A 23,819-nucleotide genomic window follows, 5' to 3' on the forward strand; every position below is an offset into this window, starting at 1 on the left:
CCCTAACCCTAACCTTAACCCTAACCCTAACCCTAACCCTAACCCTATCCCTAACCCTAACCCTTACCCTAACACTAACACTAACCTTAACCCTAACCCTAACCTTAACCCTCACCCTAACCCTCACCTTAACCCTAAACCTAACCCTAACACTAACCCTAACACCCTAAATCCTAAACCCTAAACCCCGAAAAACCCTAAACACTAATTCCAAAAGCACCCTAAACCCTAAACTATAAACACTAAACGCTAAAAAACCCTAAACCCTAAACCCTAAACACTAAATCCTAAACAAGCCTAAACCCTAAAACCATTAACACTATACCCTATACAACCCTAAACCCTTAACACTAAACATTATACCCTAAACCCTAAAACACTATACAACCTTAAACCCTAAACCTTAAAATATCCTAAATCATAAATCCTGAACAACCCTACACAAAATCATAAACAACCCTAAAAAACCCTAAACAACTCTAAACGCTAAAACCTAAACAACCCTAACCATTAAACAATCTTAAACGCTAAATTCTATACCCTAAACCTAAACCACCCTAAAACTTAAACAATCCTAAACCCTAAACCTTAAACCATAAACCCTAAATTTTAAACCATAAATCTAAGAATAACCATAACCCTAACGCTAACCCTAAACCTAAACCTAACCCTAACCCCAACCCTAACCTTAACCCCATAACCCTAACCCTAACCTTAAGCCTAACATAACCCCATAACCCTAACTCTAACCCTAACTCTAACCCTAATGCTAACCCTAACCCTAACCCTAACCCTAAACTCTTAACCTTAATCCCTAAATCCTAAACCCTGAACAACCATAAATCCTAAACCCTGAACAACCCTAAATCATAAACCCTGAATAACCCTAAACACTAACCTCTAAACAACCCTAAACAACCCTAATCACTAAACCATAAAAAACCCTAAACACTAAACCCTAAACAACCCTATACCCTAAACCTTAAACACTGAACCCTAAATAACCCTAAACCCTAAACCATTAACACTATACCCTAAACAACACTAAACACTAAACCCAAAACAACCCTAAAACCTAAACCTTAAACACTAAACCTTAAACAACCCTAAACCCTAAACACTAAACCCTAAACAACCCTAAACTTTTAAGCCTAAACACTATACCCTAAACAACCCTAAACCTTAAACAATCCTAAACTCTAAACCCTAAACCCTTAACCTAAACCACCCTAAATCTTAAACAATCCTAAACCCTAAACCTTAAACCCTAAACACTAAACCCTAAACCCTAAACCTAACAATAACCATAACCCTAACCCTAACCCCTAACCCTTACCCTAACCCTAACCCTAATCCTAACCCTAACCCTAACCCTAACCCTAACCCTAACCCTAACCCTAAACGTAATCCTAACCCTAAACTTAACCCTAATCCTAACCCTAACCCTAACCCTAACCCTAACCGTAACCATAACACTAAACTCTAAACCCTAAACCTAATCCACCCTAAACCTTAAACAATCCTAAACCATAAACCTTAGACCCTAAATCCTAAATCTAACAATAAACCTAAACCTAACCCTAAATCTAACCCTAACCCTAACCCTAACCCTAAACCCTCCATGACTTTAACCCTAACGCTAACCCTAACCCTAACCCTAAACTTAACCCTGACCCTAATCCTAACACTAAACCTATTTCTAATTCTAACCCTAACACTAATCCTAAACTTTAACCTAACCCCCTAATAATAACCCTAACCCTAACACTAACCCTAACCCCTAACCCTAACCCTATCCCTAACCCTAACCTAACCCTAACCCTAACCCTAACCCTAACCCAAACCCTAACACTAACCTTCTAACTTTTACCATAACCCTAACCCTAACCCTAACCCTAAACCTTACCATAACCCTAACCCTAACCCTAACCCCATCCCTAACCCTAACCCTAACCGTAACCATAACACTAAACTCTAAACCCTAAACCTAATCCACCCTAAACCTTAAACAATCCTAAACCATAAACCTTAAACCCTAAACCCTAAATCTAACAATATACCTAAACCTAACCCTAAATCTAACCCTAACCCAATCCCTAACCCTAAACCTAACGTGACCCTAACCCTAACCCTAATCCTAACACTAACCATAACCCTAACCCTAACATTAACCCTAACCTTAACCCTAACCCTAACCCTAACCCTAACCCTAACCCTAACTCTAACCCTAACCCTAACCCTAACCGTAACCATAATACTAAACTCTAAACCCTAAACCTTAAACAATCCTAAACCTTAAACCTTAAACCCTAAACCCTAAATCTAACAATAAACCTAAACCTAACCCTAAATCTAACCCTAACCCTAACCCTAACCCTAAACCTAAACCTGACCCTAACCCTAACACTAATAATAACACTAATCATAACCCAAACACTATCCCTAACCCTAACCCTAAACCTAACCCTAAACCTCACACTATCCCTAATCTTAACACTAAACCCTAAACTTTAAATCTAACCCTAACCCTAACCCTACCCTTAACCCTAACCCTAACCATATCCCTAAACCTAACCCTGACCCTAATCCTAACACTAACCCTATTTCTAATTCTAACCATAACACTAATCCTAAACTAAAACCTAACCCCCTAATAATAACCCTAACACTAAACCTAACCCTAACCCTAACCCTAACCCTAACCCTAACACTAACCCCTAACCCCTAACACTAACACTAACCCTAACCCCTAACCCTAACCCTAACCCTAACCTTAACCCTAACCCTAACCCTAACCCTAACCCTATCCCTAACCCTAACCCTTACCCTAACACTAACACTAACCTTAACCCTAACCCTAACCTTAACCCTCACCCTAACCCTCACCTTAACCCTAAACCTAACCCTAACACTAACCCTAACACCCTAAATCCTAAACCCTAAACCCCGAAAAACCCTAAACACTAATTCCAAAAGCACCTAAACCCTAAACTATAAACACTAAACGCTAAAAAACCCTAAACCCTACACCCTAAACACTAAACCCTAAACAAGCCTAAACCCTAAAACCATTAACACTATACCCTAAACAACCCTAAACCCTTAACACTAAACATTATACCCTAAACCCTAAAACACTATACAACCTTAAACCCTAAACCTTAAAATATCCTAAATCATAAATCCTGAACAACCCTACACAAAATCATAAACAACCCTAAAAAACCCTAAACAACTCTAAACGCTAAAACCTAAACAACCCTAACCATTAAACAATCTTAAACGCTAAATTCTATACCCTAAACCTAAACCACCCTAAAACTTAAACAATCCTAAACCCTAAACCTTAAACCATAAACCCTAAATTTTAAACCATAAATCTAAGAATAACCATAACCCTAATCCTAACCCTAAACCTAAACCTAACCCTAACCCCAACCCTAACCTTAACCCCATAACCCTAACCCTAACCTTAAGCCTAACATAACCCCATAACCCTAACTCTAAACCTAACTCTAACGCTAATGCTAACCCTAACCCTAACCCTAACCCTAAACCCTTAACCTTAATCCCTAAATCCTAAACCCTGAACAACCATAAATCCTAAACCCTGAACAACCCTAAATCATAAACCCTGAATAACCCTAAACACTAACCTCTAAACAACCCTAAACAACCCTAATCACTAAACCATAAAAAACCCTAAACACTAAACCCTAAACAACCCTATACCTTAAACCTTAAACACTAAACCCTAAATAACCCTAAACCCTAAACCATTAACACTATACCCTAAACAACACTAAACACTAAACCCAAAACAACCCTAAAAACTAAACCTTAAACACTAAACTTTAAACAACCCTAAACCCTAAACACTAAACCCTAAACAACCCTAAACTTTTAACCCTAAACACTATACCCTAAACAACCCTAAACCTTAAACAATCCTAAAGTCTAAACCCTAAACCCTTAAACTAAACCACCCTAAATCTTAAACAATCCTAAACCATAAACCTTAAACCCTAAACCCTAAATCTAACAATAAACCTAAACCTAACCCTAAATCTAAACCTAACCCTATCCCTAACCCTAAACCTAACCCTGACCCTAACCCTAACCCTAATCCTAACACTAACCATAACCCTAACCCTAACACTAACCCTAACCTTAACCCTAACCCTAACCCTAACCCTAACCCTAACTCTAACCCTAACCCTAACCCTAACCGTAACCATAATACTAAACTCTAAACCCTAAACCTAATCCACCCTTAAACTTAAACAATCCTAAACCATAAACCTTAAACCCTAAACCCTAAATCTAACAATAAACCTAAACCTAACCCTAAATCTAAACCTAACCCTATCCCTAACCCTAAACCTAACCCTGACCCTAACCCTAACCCTAATCCTAACACTAACCATAACCCTAACCCTAACACTAACCCTAACCTTAACCCTAACCCTAACCCTAACCCTAACCCTAACTCTAACCCTAACCCTAACCCTAACCGTAACCATAATACTAAACTCTAAACCCTAAACCTAATCCACCCTTAAACTTAAACAATCCTAAACCATAAACCTTAAACCCTAAACCCTAAATCTAACAATAAACCTAAACCTAACCCTAAATCTAACCCTAATCCTAACCCTAACCCAAACCCTAAACCTAACCCTGACCCTAACCCTAACCCTAATCCTAACACTAATCATAACCCAAACACTAACCCTAACCCTAACCCTAAACCTAACCCTAAACCTCACACTATCCCTAATCCTAACACTAAACCCTAAACTTTAATTCTAACCGTAACCCTAAACCTACCCTTAACCCTAACCCTAACCATATTTCTAAACCTAACCCTGACCCTAATCCTAACACTAACCCTATTTCTAATTCTAACCCTAACACTAATCCTAAACTAAAACCTAACCCCCTAATAATAACCCTAACACTAAACCTAACCCTAACCCTAACCCTAACCCTAACCCTAACCCAAACCCTAACATTAACCCCCTAACTTTTACCCTAACCCTAACCCTATCCCTAACCCTTACCATAACCCTAACCTTAACCCTAACCCCATCCCTAAACCTAACCCTAATTGTAACCATAACACTAAACTCTAAACCCTAAACCTAATCCACCCTAAGCCTTGAACAATCCTAAACCATAAACCTTAAACCCTAAACCCTAAATCTAACAATAAAACTAAACCTAACCCTAAATCTACCCCTAACCCTATCCCTAACCCTAAACCTAACCCTGACCCTAACCCTAACCCTAATCCAACACTAACCATAACCCTAACCCTAACACTAACCCTAACCTTAACCCTAACCCTAACCCTAACCCTAAACCTAACCCTAAATCTAACCCTAACTCTAACCCTAACCGTAACCATAATACTAAACTCTAAACCCTAAACCTAATCCACCCTAAACCTTGAAAAATCCTAAACCATAAACCTTAAACCCTAAACCCTAAATCTAACAATAAACCTAAACCTAACCCTAAATCTAACCCTAACCCTAACCCTAACCCTAAACCTAAACCTGATCTAACCCTAACCCTAATCCTAACACTAATCATAACCCAAACACTAACCCTAACCCTAACCCTAAACCTAACCCTAAAACTCACACTATCCCTAATCCTAACACTAAACCCTAAACTTTAAATCTAACCCTAACCCTAACCCTACCCTTAAACCTAACCCAATCCCTAAACCTAACCCTGACCCTAATCCTAACACTAACCCTATTTCTAATTCTAACCCTAACACTGATCCTAAATTAAAACCTAACCCCCTAATAATAACCCTAACACTAAACCTAACCCTAACCCTAACCCTAACCCTAACCCTAACACTAACCCCTAACCCCTAACACTAACACTAAACCTAACCCCTAACCCTAACCCTAACCCTAACCCTAACCTTAACCCTAACCCTAACCCTAACCCTAACCCTATCCCTAACCCTAACCCTTACCCTAACACTAACACTAACCTTAACCCTAACCCTAACCTTAACCCTCACCCTAACCCTCACCTTAACCCTAAACCTAACCCTAACACTAACCCTAACACCCTAAATCCTAAACCCTAAACCCCGAAAAACCCTAAACACTAATTCCAAAAGCACCCTAAACCCTAAACTATAAACACTAAACGCTAAAAAACCCTAAACCCTAAACCCTAAACACTAAATCCTAAACAAGCCTAAACCCTAAAACCATTAACACTATACCCTATACAACCCTAAACCCTTAACACTAAACATTATACCCTAAACCCTAAAACACTATACAACCTTAAACCCTAAACCTTAAAATATCCTAAATCATAAATCCTGAACAACCCTACACAAAATCATAAACAACCCTAAAAAACCCTAAACAACTCTAAACGCTAAAACCTAAACAACCCTAACCATTAAACAATCTTAAACGCTAAATTCTATACCCTAAACCTAAACCACCCTAAAACTTAAACAATCCTAAACCCTAAACCTTAAACCATAAACCCTAAATTTTAAACCATAAATCTAAGAATAACCATAACCCTAACCCTAACCCTAAACCTAAACCTAACCCTAACCCCAACCCTAACCTTAACCCCATAACCCTAACCCTAACCTTAAGCCTAACATAACCCCATAACCCTAACTCTAACCCTAACTCTAACCCTAATGCTAACCCTAACCCTAACCCTAACCCTAAACTCTTAACCTTAATCCCTATATCCTAAACCCTGAACAACCATAAATCCTAAACCCTGAACAACCCTAAATCATAAACCCTGAATAACCCTAAACACTAACCTCTAAACAACCCTAAACAACCCTAATCACTAAACCATAAAAAACCCTAAACACTAAACCCTAAACAACCCTATACCCTAAACCTTAAACACTGAACCCTAAATAACCCTAAACCCTAAACCATTAACACTATACCCTAAACAACACTAAACACTAAACCCAAAACAACCCTAAAACCTAAACCTTAAACACTAAACCTTAAACAACCCTAAACCCTAAACACTAAACCCTAAACAACACTAAACTTTTAACCATAAACACTATACCCTAAACAACCCTAAACCTTAAACAATCCTAAACTCTAAACCCTAAACCCTTAACCTAAACCACCCTAAATCTTAAACAATCCTAAACCCTAAACCTTAAACCCTAAACACTAAACCCTAAACCCTAAACCTAACAATAACCATAACCCTAACCCTAACCCCTAACCCTTACCCTAACCCTAACCCTAATCCTAACCCTAACCCTAACCCTAACCCTAACCCTAACCCTAACCCTAAACGTAATCCTAACCCTAAACTTAACCCTAATCCTAACCCTAACCCTAACGCTAACCCTAACCGTAACCATAACACTAAACTCTAAACCCTAAACCTAATCCACCCTAAACCTTAAACAATCCTAAACCATAAACCTTAGACCCTAAATCCTAAATCTAACAATAAACCTAAACCTAACCCTAAATCTAACCCTAACCCTAACCCTAACCCTAAACCCTCCATGACTTTAACCCTAACCCTAACCCTAACCCTAACCCTAAACTTAACCCTGACCCTAATCCTAACACTAAACCTATTTCTAATTCTAACCCTAACACTAATCATAAACTTTAACCTAACCCCCTAATAATAACCCTAACCCTAACACTAACCCTAACCGCTAACCCTAACCCTATCCCTAACCCTAACCTAACCCTAACCCTAACCCTAACCCTAACCCAAACCCTAACACTAACCTTCTAACTTTTACCATAACCCTAACCCTAACCCTAACCCTAAACCTTACCATAACCCTAACCCTAACCCTAACCCCATCCCTAACCCTAACCCTAACCGTAACCATAACACTAAACTCTAAACCCTAAACCTAATCCACCCTAAACCTTAAACAATCCTAAATCATAAACCTTAAACCCTAAACCCTAAATCTAACAATATACCTAAACCTAACCCTAAATCTAACCCTAACCCGATCCCTAACCCTAAACCTAACGTGACCCTAACCCTAACCCTAATCCTAACACTAACCATAACCCTAACCCTAACATTAACCCTAACCTTAACCCTAACCCTAACCCTAACCCTAACCCTAACCCTAACTCTAACCCTAACCCTAACCCTAACCGTAACCATAATACTAAACTCTAAACCCTAAACCTTAAACAATCCTAAACCTTAAACCTTAAACCCTAAACCCTAAATCTAACAATAAACCTAAACCTAACCCTAAATCTAACCCTAACCCTAACCCTAACCCTAAACCTAAACCTGACCCTAACCCTAACACTAATAATAACACTAATCATAACCCAAACACTATCCCTAACCCTAACCCTAAACCTAACCCTAAACCTCACACTATCCCTAATCTTAACACTAAACCCTAAACTTTAAATCTAACCCTAACCCTAACCCTACCCTTAACCCTAACCCTAACCATATCCCTAAACCTAACCCTGACCCTAATCCTAACACTAACCCTATTTCTAATTCTAACCATAACACTAATCCTAAACTAAAACCTAACCCCCTAATAATAACCCTAACACTAAACCTAACCCTAACCCTAACCCTAACCCTAACCCTAACACTAACCCCTAACCCCTAACACTAACACTAACCCTAACCCCTAACCCTAACCCTAACCCTAACCTTAACCCTAACCCTAACCCTAACCCTAACCCTATCCCTAACCCTAACCCTTACCCTAACACTAACACTAACCTTAACCCTAACCCTAACCTTAACCCTCACCCTAACCCTCACCTTAACCCTAAACCTAACCCTAACACTAACCCTAACACCCTAAATCCTAAACCCTAAACCCCGAAAAACCCTAAACACTAATTCCAAAAGCACCTAAACCCTAAACTATAAACACTAAACGCTAAAAAACCCTAAACCCTAAACCCGAAACACTAAACCATAAACAAGCCTAAACCCTAAAACCATTAACACTATACCCTAAACAACCCTAAACCCTTAACACTAAACATTATACCCTAAACCCTAAAACACTATACAACCTTAAACCCTAAACCTTAAAATATCCTAAATCATAAATCCTGAACAACCCTACACAAAATCATAAACAACCCTAAAAAACCCTAAACAACTCTAAACGCTAAAACCTAAACAACCCTAACCATTAAACAATCTTAAACGCTAAATTCTATACCCTAAACCTAAACCACCCTAAAACTTAAACAATCCTAAACCCTAAACCTTAAACCATAAACCCTAAATTTTAAACCATAAATCTAAGAATAACCATAACCCTAATCCTAACCCTAAACCTAAACCTAACCCTAACCCCAACCCTAACCTTAACCCCATAACCCTAACCCTAACCTTAAGCCTAACATAACCCCATAACCCTAACTCTAACCCTAACTCTAACCCTAATGCTAACCCTAACCCTAACCCTAACCCTAAACCCTTAACCTTAATCCCTAAATCCTAAACCCTGAACAACCATAAATCCTAAACCCTGAACAACCCTAAATCATAAACCCTGAATAACCCTAAAAACTAACCTCTAAACAACCCTAAACAACCCTAATCACTAAACCATAAAAAACCCTAAACACTAAACCCTAAACAACCCTATACCTTAAACCTTAAACACTAAACCCTAAATAACCCTAAACCCTAAACCATTAACACTATACCCTAAACAACACTAAACACTAAACCCAAAACAACCCTAAAAACTAAACCTTAAACACTAAACTTTAAACAACCCTAAACCCTAAACACTAAACCCTAAACAACCCTAAACCTTAAACAATCCTAAAGTCTAAACCCTAAACCCTTAAACTAAACCACCCTAAATCTTAAACAATCCTAAACCATAAACCTTAAACCCTAAACCCTAAATCTAACAATAAACCTAAACCTAACCCTAAATCTAAACCTAACCCTATCCCTAACCCTAAACCTAACCCTGACCCTAACCCTAACCCTAATCCTAACACTAACCATAACCCTAACCCTAACACTAACCCTAACCTTAACCCTAACCCTAACCCTAACCCTAACCCTAACTCTAACCCTAACCCTAACCCTAACCGTAACCATAATACTAAACTCTAAACCCTAAACCTAATCCACCCTTAAACTTAAACAATCCTAAACCATAAACCTTAAACCCTAAACCCTAAATCTAACAATAAACCAAACCTAACCCTAAATCTAACCCTAATCCTAACCCTAACCCAAACCCTAAACCTAACCCTGACCCTAACCCTAACCCTAATCCTAACACTAATCATAACCCAAACACTAACCCTAACCCTAACCCTAAACCTAACCCTAAACCTCACACTATCCCTAATCCTAACACTAAACCCTAAACTTTAATTCTAACCGTAACCCTAAACCTACCCTTAACCCTAACCCTAACCATATTTCTAAACCTAACCCTGACCCTAATCCTAACACTAACCCTATTTCTAATTCTAACCCTAACACTAATCCTAAACTAAAACCTAACCCCCTAATAATAACCCTAACACTAAACCTAACCCTAACCCTAACCCTAACCCTAACACTAACCCCTAATCCCTAACATTAACCCTAACCCAAACCCCTAACCCTAACCCTAAACCTAACCCTAACCTTAACCCTAACCCTAACCCTGACCCTAAACTTATCCCTAACCCTAACCCTAACCCTAACACTAACACTAACCTTAACCCTAAACCTAACCTTAACCCTCACCCTAACCCTCACCTTAACCCTAAACCTAAACCTAACACTAACCCTAACACCCTAAATCCTAAACCCTAAACCCCGAAAAACCCTAAACTCTAATTCCAAAAGCACCCTAAACCCTAAACTATAAACACTAAACGCTAAAAAACCCTAAACCCTAAACCCTAACCACTAAACCCTAAACAAGCCAAAACCCTAAAACCATTAACACTATACCCTAAACAACCCTAAACCCTTAACCCTAAACATTATACCCTAAACCCTAAAACACTATACAACCTTAAACCCTAAACCTTAAAATATCCTAAATCATAAATCCTGAACAACCCTAAACACTAAATTATAAACAACCCTAAAAAACCCTAAACAACTCTAAACGCTAAAACCTAACCAAAACTAACTATTAAACAATCTTAAACGCTAAATTCTATACCCGAAACCTAAACCACCCTAAAACTTAAACAATCCTAAACCCTAAACCTTAAAACATAAACCCTAAATTTTAAACCATAAATCTAAGAATAACCATAACCCTAACCCTAACCCTAAACCTAAACCTAACCCTAACCCCAACCCTAACCTTAACCCCTTAACCTTAATCCCCCAAGGGCCCTAACAACGGCCCTACCAACGGCCCTAGCAACGGCCCTAGCAACGGCCCTAGCAACGGCCCTAGCAACGGCTTTAACAACGGCCCTAGCAACGGCCCTAACAACGGCCCTAGCAACGACCCTAGCAACGGCCCTAGAAACGGCCCTAGCAACGGCCCTAGCAACGGCCCTAACAAGGGCCCTAGCAACGGCCCTAGCAACGGCCCTAGCAACGGCCCTAGCTACGGCCCTAGCAACGGCCATAAAAAGGGCCCTAGCAACGGCCCTAGCAACGGCCCTAGCAACGGCCCTAGCAACGGCCCTAACAAGGGCCCTAGCATCGGCCCTAGCAACGGCCCTAGCAACGGTACTAACAACGGCCCTAACAACGGCCCTAGCAACAGCCCTAGCAACGGCCTTAAAAAAAGCCCTAGCAACGGCCCTAACAACAGCCCTTTCAACGGCCCTAGAAACGGCCCTAGCAACGGCCCTAGCAACGGCCCTAGCCACGTCCCTAGCAACGGCCCTAACAAGGGCCCTAGCAACGGCCCTAACAAGGGCCCAAGCAACGGCCCTAACAAGGGCCCTAGCAACGGCCCTAACAAGGGCCCTAGCAACGGCCCTACAAGGGCCCTAGCAACGGCCCTAACAAGGGCCCTAGCAACGGCCCTAGCAACGGCCCTAGCTACGGCCCTAGCAACGGCCCTAAAAAGGGCCCTAGCAATGGCCCTAGCAACGGCCCTAGCAACGGCCCTAATAAGGGCCCTAGCAACGGCCCTAGCAACGGCCCTAGCAACGGCCCTAGCAACGGCCCTAACAAGGGCCCTAACAACGGCCCTAACAACGGCCCTAGCAACGGCCCTAGCAACGGCCCTAACAAGGGCCCTAACAACGGCCATAACAACGGCCCTAACAACGGCCCTAGCAACGGCCCTAACAAGGGCCCTAGCAACGGCCCTAACAAGGGCCCTAGCAACGGCCCTAACAATGGCCCTTGCAACGGCCCTAGCAACGGCCCTAGCAACGGCCCTAGCAACGGCCCTAGCAACGGCCCTAACAAGGGCCCTAACCACGACCCTAGCAACGGCCCTAGCAAGGGCCCTAGAAACGGCCCTAGAACGGCTCTAACAAGGGCCCTAGCAACGGGCCTAACAAGGGCCCTAGCAATGGCCCTAGAAACGTCCCTAGCAACGGCCCTAGCAACGGCCCTAACAAGGGCCCAAACAAAGGCCCTAACAACGGCCCTAACAACGGCCCTAGCAAAGGCCCTAGCAACTGCCCTAACAAGGGCCCTAGCAACGGCCCAAACAAGGGCCCTATCAACGGCCCTAGCAACGGCCCTAACAACGGCCCTAGCAACGGCCCTAACAAGGGCCCTAGCAACGGTTCTATCAACGGCCCTAGCAACGGCCCTAACAACGGCCCTAGCAATGGCCCTAACAACGGCCCTGACAACGGCCCTAACAAAAGCCCTAGCAACGGCCTTAACAAGGGCCCTAGCAACGGCCCTAACAAGGGCCCTATCAACGGCCCTAACAAGGGCCCTAGCAACGGCCCTAGCAAGGGCTGTAACAACGGCCCTAACAAGGGCCCTAAAAACGGCCCAAACAAGGGCCCTAACACTGGCCCTAAGAACGGCCCTTGCAACGGCCCTAGCAACGGCCCTAACAACGGCCCTAGCAACGGCCCTAACAACGGCCGTAGCAGCGGCACAAACCACGGCCATAGCAGCGGCCCTAACAACGGCCCTAGCAACGGCCCTAACAACGGCCCTAGCAACGGCCCTAGCAAAGGCCCTAACAACAGCCCTAGCAACGGCCCTAACAAGGGCCCTAGCAACGGCCCTAACAACGGCCCTATCAACGGCCCTAACAACGGCCCTAACAACTGCCCTAGCAACGGCCCTAACAAGGGCCCTAGCAACGGCCCTAACAACGGCCCTAGCAACGGCCCTAACAACGGCCCTAGGAACGGTCCTAGCAACGGCCCTAGCAACGGCCCTAACAAGGGCCCTAGCAACGGCCCTAACAGCGGCCCTAATAACGGCCCTAACCACGGCCATAGCAACGGCCCTAGCAACGACCCTATCAACTGCCCTAGCAACGGCCCTAACAAGGGCCCTAACCACGGCCCTAGCAACGGCCCTAGCAACGGCCATAGCAACGGCTTTAACAAGGGCCCTAACAACGGCCCTAACAACGGCCCTAGAAACGGCCCTAGCAACGGCCCTAACAAAAGCCCTAGCAACGGCCCTAACAAGGGCACTAACAACGGCCCTAACAACGGCCCTAGCAACGGCCCTAACAAAGGCCCTAACAACGGCCCTAGCAACGGCCCTAGCAACGGTTCTAGCAACGGCCCTAGCAACGGCCATAGCAACGGCCCTATCAACGGCCCTAGCAACGGCCCTAGCCACGGCCCTAGCAACGGCCCTAGCAACGGCCCTAGCAAAGGCCCAAGCAACGGCCCTAGCAATGGCCCTAGCAACGACCCTAGCAACGGCCCTAAAAAGGGCCCTAGCAACGGCCCTAACAAGGGCCCTAGCAACGGCCCTAACAACGGCCCTTGCAACGGCCCTAACAACGGCCCTAGCAACGGCCCTAACAACGGCCCTAGGAACGGCCCTAACAACGGCCCTAGCAACGGCCCTAGCAACGGCCCTAGCAACGGCTCTAACAACGGCCCTAACCACGACCCTAGCAACTGCCATAGCAACGGCCCTAGCAACGGCCCTAGCAACGGCCCTAGCAACGGCCCTAACAAAGGCCCTAGCAACGGCCCTAAAAACGGCCCTAGCAACTGCCCTAACCACGGCCCTAGCAACGGCCCTAGCAACGGCCCTAACAACGGCCCTAGCAACGGCCCTAGCAACGGCCCAAACAGCGGCCCAAACAACGGCCGAAGCAACGGCCCTAGCAACGGCTTTAACAACGGCCCTAGCAACGGCCCTAACAACGGCCCTAGCAACGGCCCTAGCAATGGCGCTAGAAACGGCCATAGCAACGTCCCTAGCAACGGTCCTAACAAGGGCCCTAGCAACGACCCTCACAAGGGCCCTAGCAACGGCCATAGCAACGTCCCTAGCAATGGCCCTAACAAGGGCCCTAGCAACGGCCCTAACAAGGGCCCTAGCAACGGCCCTAGCAACGGCCCTAACAACGGCCCTAGCAACGGCCCTAACAACGGCCCTAGCAACGGCCCTAACAAGGGCCCTAGCAACGGCCCTAACAACGGCCTTTGAAACGGCCCTAGGAACAACCCTAGCAACGGCCCTAGCAACGGCCCTAGCAACGGCCCTAACAACGGCCCTAGCAACGGCCCTAACAAGGGCCCTAGCAACGGCCCTAACAAGGGCCCTAGCAACGGCCCTAACAAGGGCCCTAGCAACGGCCCTAACAAGGGCCCTAGCAACGGCCCTAGCAACGGCCCTAGCAACGGCCCTAGCAACGGCCCTAGCAACGGCCCTAACAAGGGCCCTAGCAACGGCCCTAACAAGGGCCCTAGCAACGGCCCTAACAAGGGCCCTAGCAACGGCCCTAACAAGGGCCCTATCAACGGCCCTAACAAGGGCCCTAGCAACGGCCCTAGCAACGGCCCTAGCTACGGCCCTAGCAACGGCCCTAACAAGGGCCCTAGCAACGGCCCTAGCAACGGCCCTAGCAACGGCCCTAGCAACGGCCCTAACAAGGGCCCTAGCAACGGCCCTAGCAACGGCCCTAGCAACGGCCCTAGAAACGGCCCTAACAAGGGCCCTAGCAACGGCCCTAGCAACGGCCCTAGCTACGGCCCTATAACGGCCCTAACAAGGGCCCTAGCAACGGCCCTAGCAACGGCCCTAGCTACGGCCCTATAACGGCCCTAACAAGGGCCCTAGCAACGGCCCTAGCAACGGCCCTAGCAACGGCCCTAGCAACGGCCCTAACAAGGGCCCTAGAAACGGCCCTAGCAACGGCCCTAGCAACGGCCCTAGCAACGGCCCTAGCAACGGATTTAACAACGGCCCTAGCAACGGCCCTAACAACGGCCCTAGCAACGACCCTAGCAACGGCCCTAGAAACGGCCCTAGCAACGGCCCTAGCAACGGCCCTAACAAGGGCCCTAGCAACGGCCCTAGCAACGGCCCTAGCAACGGCCCTAGCTACGGCCCTAGCAACGGCCATAAAAAGGGCCCTACCAACGGCCCTAGCAACGGCCCTAGCAACGGCCCTAGCAACGGCCCTAACAAGGGCCCTAGCATCGGCCCTAGCAACGGCCCTAGCAACGGTACTAACAACGGCCCTTAAAACGTCCCTAGCAACGGCCCTAGCAACGGCCCTAAAAAAAGCCCTAGCAACGGCCCTAACAACAGCCCTTGCAACAGCCCTAGAAACGGCCCTAGCAACGGCCCTAGCAACGGCCCTAGCCACGTCCCTAGCAACGGCCCTAACAAGGGCCCTAGCAACGGCCCTAACAAGGGCCCTAGCAACGGCCCTAACAAGGGCCCTAGCAACGGCCCTAACAAGGGCCCTAGCAACGGCCCTAAAAAAAGCCCTAGCAACGGCCCTAACAACAGCCCTTGCAACAGCCCTAGAAACGGCCCTAGCAACGGCCCTAGCAACGGCCCTAGCCACGTCCCTAGCAACGGCCCTAACAAGGGCCCTAGCAACGGCCCTAACAAGGGCCCTAGCAACGGCCCTAACAAGGGCCCTAGCAACGGCCCTAACAAGGGCCCTAGCAACGGCCCTAACAAGGGCCCTAGCAACGGCCCTAACAAGGGCCCTAGCAACGGCCCTAGCAACGGCCCTAGCTACGGCCCTAGCAACGGCCCTAACAAGGGCCCTAGCAACGGCCCTAGCCTCGGCCCTAGCAACGGCCCTAATAAGGGCCCTAGCAACGGCCCTAGCAACGGCCCTAGCAACGGCCCTAGCAACGGCCCTAACAAGGGCCCTAGCAACGGCCCTAGCAACGACCCTAGCAACGGCCCTAAAAAGGGCCCTAGCAACGGCCCTAACAAGGGCCCTAGCAACAGCCCTAACAACGGCCCTTGCAACGGCCCTAACAACGGCCCTAGCAACGGCCCTAACAACGGCCCTAGGAACGGCCCTAACAACGGCCCTAGCAACGGCCCTAGCAACGGCCCTAGCAACGGCCCTAACAACGGCCCTAACCACGACCCTAGCAACTGCCCTAGCAACGGCCCTAGCAACGGCCCTAGCAACGGCCCTAGCAACGGCCCTAACAAAGGCCCTAGCAACGGCCCTAAAAACGGCCCTAGCAACTGCCCTAACCACGGCCCTAGCAACGGCCCTAGCAACGGCCCTAACAACGGCCCTAGCAACGGCCCTAGCAACGGCCCTAACAGCGGCCCAAACAACGGCCGAAGCAACGGCCCTAGCAACGGCCCTAGCAACGGCCCTAACAACGGCCCTAGCAACGGCCCTAGCAATGGCGCTAGAAACGGCCATAGCAACGTCCCTAGCAACGGCCCTAACAAGGGCCCTAGCAACGGCCCTAGCAACGGCCCTAACAAGGGCCCTAGCAACGGTCCTAGCAACGGCCCTAACAACGGCCCTAGCAACGGCCCTAACAACGGCCCTAGCAACGGCCCTAACAAGGGCCCTAGCAACGGCCCTAACAACGGCCTTTGAAACGGCCCTAGGAACAACCCTAGCAACGGCCCTAGCAACGGCCCTAGCAACGGCCCTAACAACGGCCCTAGCAACGGCCCTAACAACGGCCCTAGCAACGGCCCTAACAACGCCCTAGCAACGGCCCTAACAACGGCCTTTGAAACGGCCCTAGGAACAACCCTAGCAACGGCCCTAGCAACGGCCCTAGCAACGGCCCTAACAAAGGCCCTAGCAACGACCCTAAAAACGGCCCTAGCAACTGCCCTAACCACGGCCCTAGCAACGGCCCTAGCAACGGCCCTAACAACGGCCCTAGCAACGGCCCTAGCAACGGCCCTAACAGCGGCCCAAACAACGGCCGAAGCAACGGCCCTAGCAACGGCCCTAGCAACGGCTTTAACAACGGCCCTAGCAACGGCCCTAACAACGGCCCTAGCAACGGCCCTAGCAATGGCGCTAGAAACGGCAATAGCAACGTCCCTAGCAACGGCCCTAACAAGGGCCCTAGCAACGGCCCTAGCAACGGCCCTAACAAGGGCCCTAGCAACGGCCCTTACAACGGCCCTAGCAACGGCCCTAACAACGGCCCTTGCAACGGCGCTAACAAGGGCCCTAGCAACGGCCCTAGCAATGGCCATAGCAACGGCCTTAGCTACAGCCATAGCAACGGCCCTAACAAGGGCCCTAGCAACGGCCCTAGCAACGGCCCTAGCAACGGCCCTAACAACGGCCCTAACAAGGGCCCTAGCAACGGCCCTAGCAACGGCCCTAGCAACGGCCCTAGAAACGGCACTAGCAATGGCCCTAGCAACGGCCCTAACAAGGGCCCTATCAACGGCCCTAACAAGGGCCCTAGCAACGGTTCTATCAACGGCCCTAGCAACGGCCCTAACAACGGCCCTAGCAATGGCCCTAACAACGGCCCTGACAACGGCCCTAACAAAAGCCCTAGCAACGGCCTTAACAAGGGCCCTAGCAACGGCCCTAACAAGGGCCCTAAAAACGGCCCAAACAAGGGCCCTAACACTGGCCCTAACAACGGCCCTAGCAACGGCCCTAACAACGGCCCTAGCAACGGCCGTAACAACGGCCCTACCAACGGCCCTAACATCGGCCCTAGCAACGGCCCTAGCAACGGCCCTAGCAACGGCCCTAGCAACGGCTCTAGCAACGGCCCTAAGAACGGCCCTTGCAACGGCCCTAGCAACGGCCCTAACAACGGCCCTAGCAACGGCCCTAACAACGGCCCTAACAACGGCCCTAACAACGGCCCTATCAACGGCCCTAACAACGGCCCTAACAACTGCCCTAGCAACGGCCCTAACAAGGGCCCTAGCAACGGCCCTAACAACGGCCCTAGCAACGGCCCTAGCAACGGCCCTAGCAACGGCCCTAGCTACGGCCCTAGCAACGGCCCTAACAAGGGCCCTAGCAACGGCCCTAGCAACGGCCCTAGCAACGGCCCTAATAAGGGCCCTAGCAACGGCCCTAGCAACGGCCCTAGCAACGGCCCTAGCAACGGCCCTAAAAAGGGCCCTAGCAACGGCCCTAGCAACGACCCTAGCAACGGCCCTAACAACGGCCCTTGCAAAGGCCCTAACAACGGCCCTAGCAACGGCCCTAACAACGGCCCTAGGAACGGCCCTAACAACGGCCCTAGCAACGGCCCTAGCAACGGCCCTAGCAACGGCCCTAACAACGGCCCTAACCACGACCCTAGCAACTGCCCTTGCAACGGCCCTAGCAACGGCCCTAGCAACGGCCCTAGCAACGGCCCTAACAAAGGCCCTAGCAACGGCCCTAAAAACGGCCCTAGCAACTGCCCTAACCACGGCCCTAGCAACGGCCCTAGCAACGGCCCTAACAATGGCCCTAGCAACGGCCCTAGCAACGGCCCAAACAGCGGCCCAAACAACGGCCGAAGCAACGGCCCTAACAACGGCCCTAGCAACGGCCCTAGCAATGGCGCTAGAAACGGCCATAGCAACGTCCCTAGCAACGGTCCTAACAAGGGCCCTAGCAACGACCCTCACAAGGGCCCTAGCAACGGCCATAGCAACGTCCCTAGCAACGGCCCTAACAAGGGCCCTAGCAACGGCCCTAACAAGGGCCCTAGCAACGGCCCTAGCAACGGCCCTAACAACGGCCCAAGCAACGGCCCTAACAACGGCCCTAGCAACGGCCCTAACAAGGGCCCTAGCAACGGCCCTAACAACGGCCTTTGAAACGGCCCTAGGAACAACCCTAGCAACGGCCCTAGCAACGGCCCTAGCAACGGCCCTAACAACGGCCCTAGCAACGGCCCTAACAAGGGCCCTAGCAACGGCCCTAACAAGGGCCCTAGCAACGGCCCTAACAAGGGCCCTAGCAACGGCCCTAACAAGGGCCCTAGCAACGGCCCTAGCAACGGCCCTAGCAACGGCCCTAGCAACGGCCCTAGCAACGGCCCTAACAAGGGCCCTAGCAACGGCCCTAACAAGGGCCCTAGCAACGGCCCTAACAAGGGCCCTAGCAACGGCCCTAACAAGGGCCCTAGCAACGGCCCTAACAAGGGCCCTATCAACGGCCCTAACAAGGGCCCTAGCAACGGCCCTAGCAACGGCCCTAGCTACGGCCCTAGCAACGGCCCTAACAAGGGCCCTAGCAACGGCCCTAGCAACGGCCCTAGCAACGGCCCTAGCAACGGCCCTAACAAGGGCCCTAGCAACGGCCCTAGCAACGGCCCTAGCAACGGCCCTAGAAACGGCCCTAACAAGGGCCCTAGCAACGGCCCTAGCAACGGCCCTAGCTACGGCCCTATAACGGCCCTAACAAGGGCCCTAGCAACGGCCCTAGCAACGGCCCTAGCTACGGCCCTATAACGGCCCTAACAAGGGCCCTAGCAACGGCCCTAGCAACGGCCCTAGCAACGGCCCTAGCAACGGCCCTAACAAGGGCCCTAGAAACGGCCCTAGCAACGGCCCTAGCAACGGCCCTAGCAACGGCCCTAGCAACGGATTTAACAACGGCCCTAGCAACGGCCCTAACAACGGCCCTAGCAACGACCCTAGCAACGGCCCTAGAAACGGCCCTAGCAACGGCCCTAGCAACGGCCCTAACAAGGGCCCTAGCAACGGCCCTAGCAACGGCCCTAGCAACGGCCCTAGCTACGGCCCTAGCAACGGCCATAAAAAGGGCCCTACCAACGGCCCTAGCAACGGCCCTAGCAACGGCCCTAGCAACGGCCCTAACAAGGGCCCTAGCATCGGCCCTAGCAACGGCCCTAGCAACGGTACTAACAACGGCCCTTACAACGTCCCTAGCAACGGCCCTAGCAACGGCCCTAAAAAAAGCCCTAGCAACGGCCCTAACAACAGCCCTTGCAACAGCCCTAGAAACGGCCCTAGCAACGGCCCTAGCAACGGCCCTAGCCACGTCCCTAGCAACGGCCCTAACAAGGGCCCTAGCAACGGCCCTAACAAGGGCCCTAGCAACGGCCCTAACAAGGGCCCTAGCAACAGCCCTAACAACGGCCCTTGCAACGGCCCTAACAACGGCCCTAGCAACGGCCCTAACAACGGCCCTAGGAACGGCCCTAACAACGGCCCTAGCAACGGCCCTAGCAACGGCCCTAGCAACGGCCCTAACAACGGCCCTAACCACGACCCTAGCAACTGCCCTAGCAACGGCCCTAGCAACGGCCCTAGCAACGGCCCTAGCAACGGCCCTAACAAAGGCCCTAGCAACGGCCCTAAAAACGGCCCTAGCAACTGCCCTAACCACGGCCCTAGCAACGGCCCTAGCAACGGCCCTAACAACGGCCCTAGCAACGGCCCTAGCAACGGCCCTAACAGCGGCCCAAACAACGGCCGAAGCAACGGCCCTAGCAACGGCCCTTGCAACGGCTTTAACAACGGCCCAAACAACGGCCGAAGCAACGGCCCTAACAACGGCCCTAGCAACGGCCCTAGCAATGGCGCTAGAAACGGCCATAGCAACGTCCCTAGCAACGGCCCTAACAAGGGCCCTAGCAACGACCCTCACAAGGGCCCTAGCAACGGCCATAGCAACGTCCCTAGCAACGGCCCTAACAAGGGCCCTAGCAACGGCCCTAACAAGGGCCCTAGCAACGGCCCTAGCAACGGCCCTAACAACGGCCCTAGCAACGGCCCTAACAAGGGCCCTAGCAACGGCCCTAACAAGGGCCCTAGCAACGGCCCTAGCAACGGCCCTAACAACGGCCCTAGCAACGGCCCTAACAACGGCCCTAGCAACGGCCCTAACAAGGGCCCTAGCAACGGCCCTAACAAGGGCCCTAGCAACGGCCCTAACAAGGGCCCTAGCAACGGCCCTAGCAACGGCCCTAGCAACGGCCCTAGCAACGGCCCTAGCAACGGCCCTAACAAGGGCCCTAGCAACGGCCCTAACAAGGGCCCTAGCAACGGCCCTAACAAGGGCCCTAGCATCGGCCCTAGCAACGGCCCTAGAAACGGTACTAACAACGGCCCTTACAGCGTCCCTAGCAACGGCCCTAAAAAAAGCCCTAGCAACGGCCCTAACAACAGCCCTTGCAACAGCCCTAGAAACGGCCCTAGCAACGGCCCTAGCAACGGCCCTAGCCACGTCCCTAGCAACGGCCCTAACAAGGGCCCTAGCAACGGCCCTAACAAGGGCCCTAGCAACGGCCCTAACAAGGGCCCTAGCAACGGCCCTAACAAGGGCCCTAGCAACGCCCTAACAAGGGCCCTAGCAACGGCCCTAACCTCGGCCCTAGCAACGGCCCTAATAAGGGCCCTAGCAACGGCCCTAGCAACGGCCCTAGCAACGGCCCTAGCAACGGCCCTAACAAGGGCCCTAGCAACGGCCCTAGCAACGACCCTAGCAACGGCCCTAAAAAGGGCCCTAGCAACGGCCCTAACAAGGGCCCTAGCAACAGCCCTAACAACGGCCCTTGCAAAGGCCCTAACAACGGCCCTAGCAACGGCCCTAACAACGGCCCTAGGAACGGCCCTAACAACGGCCCTAGCAACGGCCCTAGCAACGGCCCTAGCAACGGCCCTAACAACGGCCCTAACCACGACCCTAGCAACTGCCCTAGCAACGGCCCTAGCAACGGCCCTAGCAACGGCCCTAGCAACGGCCCTAACAAAGGCCCTAGCAACGGCCCTAAAAACGGCCCTAGCAACTGCCCTAACCACGGCCCTAGCAACGGCCCTAGCAACGGCTTTAACAACGGCCCTAGCAACGGCCCTAACAACGGCCCTAGCAACGGCCCTAGCAATGGCAATAGAATCGGCAATAGCAACGTCCCTAGCAACGGCCCTAACAAGGGCCCTAGCAACGGCCCTAGCAACGGCCCTAACAAGGGCCCTAGCAACGGTCCTAGCAACGGCCCTAACAACGGCCCTAGCAACGGCCCTAACAACGGCCCTAGCAACGGCCCTAGCAACGGCCCTAACAACGGCCCTAGCAACGGCCCTAACAAGGGCCCTAGCAACGGCCCTAACAACGGCCTTTGAAACGGCCCTAGGAACAACCCTAGCAACGGCCCTAGCAACGGCCCTAGCAACGGCCCTAACAAAGGCCCTAGCATCGGCCCTAAAAACGGCCCTAGCAACTGCCCTAACCACGGCCCTAGCAACGGCCCTAGCAACGGCCCTAACAACGGCCCTAGCAACGGCCCTAGCAACGGCCCTAACAGCGGCCCAAACAACGGCCGAAGCAACGGCCCTAGCAACGGCCCTAGCAACGGCTTTAACAACGGCCCTAGCAACGGCCCTAACAACGGCCCTAGCAACGGCCCTAGCAATGGCGCTAGAAACGGCAATAGCAACGTCCCTAGCAACGGCGCTAACAAGGGCCCTAGCAACGGCCCTAGCAATGGCCATAGCAACGGCCTTAGCTACAGCCATAGCAACGGCCCTAACAAGGGCCCTAGCAACGGCCCTAGCAACGGCCCTAGCAACGGCCCTAACAACGGCCCTAACAAGGGCCCTATCAACGGCCCTCGCAACGGCCTTAGCAACGGCCCTAGCAACGGCCCTAACTTCGGCCCTAGCAACGGCCCTAGCAACGGCCCTAACAACGGCCCTAGGAACGGCCCTAACAACGGCCCAAGCAACGGCCCTAGCAACGGCCCTAGCAACGGCCCTAACAACGGCCCTAACCACGGCCCTAGCAACGGCCCTAGCAACGGCCCTAGCAACGCCCATGGCAAAGGCCCTAGCAACGGCCCTAGCAACGGCTTTAACAACGGCCCTAGCAACGGCCCTAACAACGGCCCTAGCAACGGCCCTAGCAACGGCCCTAGAAACGGCCCTAGCAACGGCCCTAGCAACGGCCATAACAAGGGCCCTAACATCGGCCCTAACAACGGCCCTAGATACGGCCCTAGCAACGGCCCTATCAACGGCCCTAGCAACGGCCCTAACAGGGGCCCTAGCAACGGCCCTAACAACGGCCCTAGCAACGGCCCTAGCAACGGCCCTAGGAACAGCCCTAGCAACGGCCCTAACAAGGGCCTTTGAAACAGCCCTAGCAACGGCCCTAGCAACGGCCTTTGAAACTGCCCTAGCAACGGCCCTAGCAACGGCCCTAACAATGGCCCTAGCAACGGCCCCAACAAGGGCCATAACAACGGACCTAACAACGGCCCTAGTAACGTCCCTAGCAACGGCCCTAGCAACGGCCCTAGCAACGGCCCTAGCAACGGCCCTAACAAGGGCCCTAGCAACGGCCCTAGCAACGGCCCTAGCAACGGCCCTAGAAACGGCCCTAACAAGGGCCCTAGCAACGGCCCTAACAAGGGCCCTAACAAGAGCCCTATCAACGGCCCTAACAAGGGCCCTAGCAACGGCCCAAACAAGGGCCCTAG

Source organism: Micromys minutus, assembly GCF_963924665.1.
Source record: "Micromys minutus genome assembly, chromosome: 9".
Lineage (NCBI taxonomy): Eukaryota > Metazoa > Chordata > Mammalia > Rodentia > Muridae > Micromys > Micromys minutus.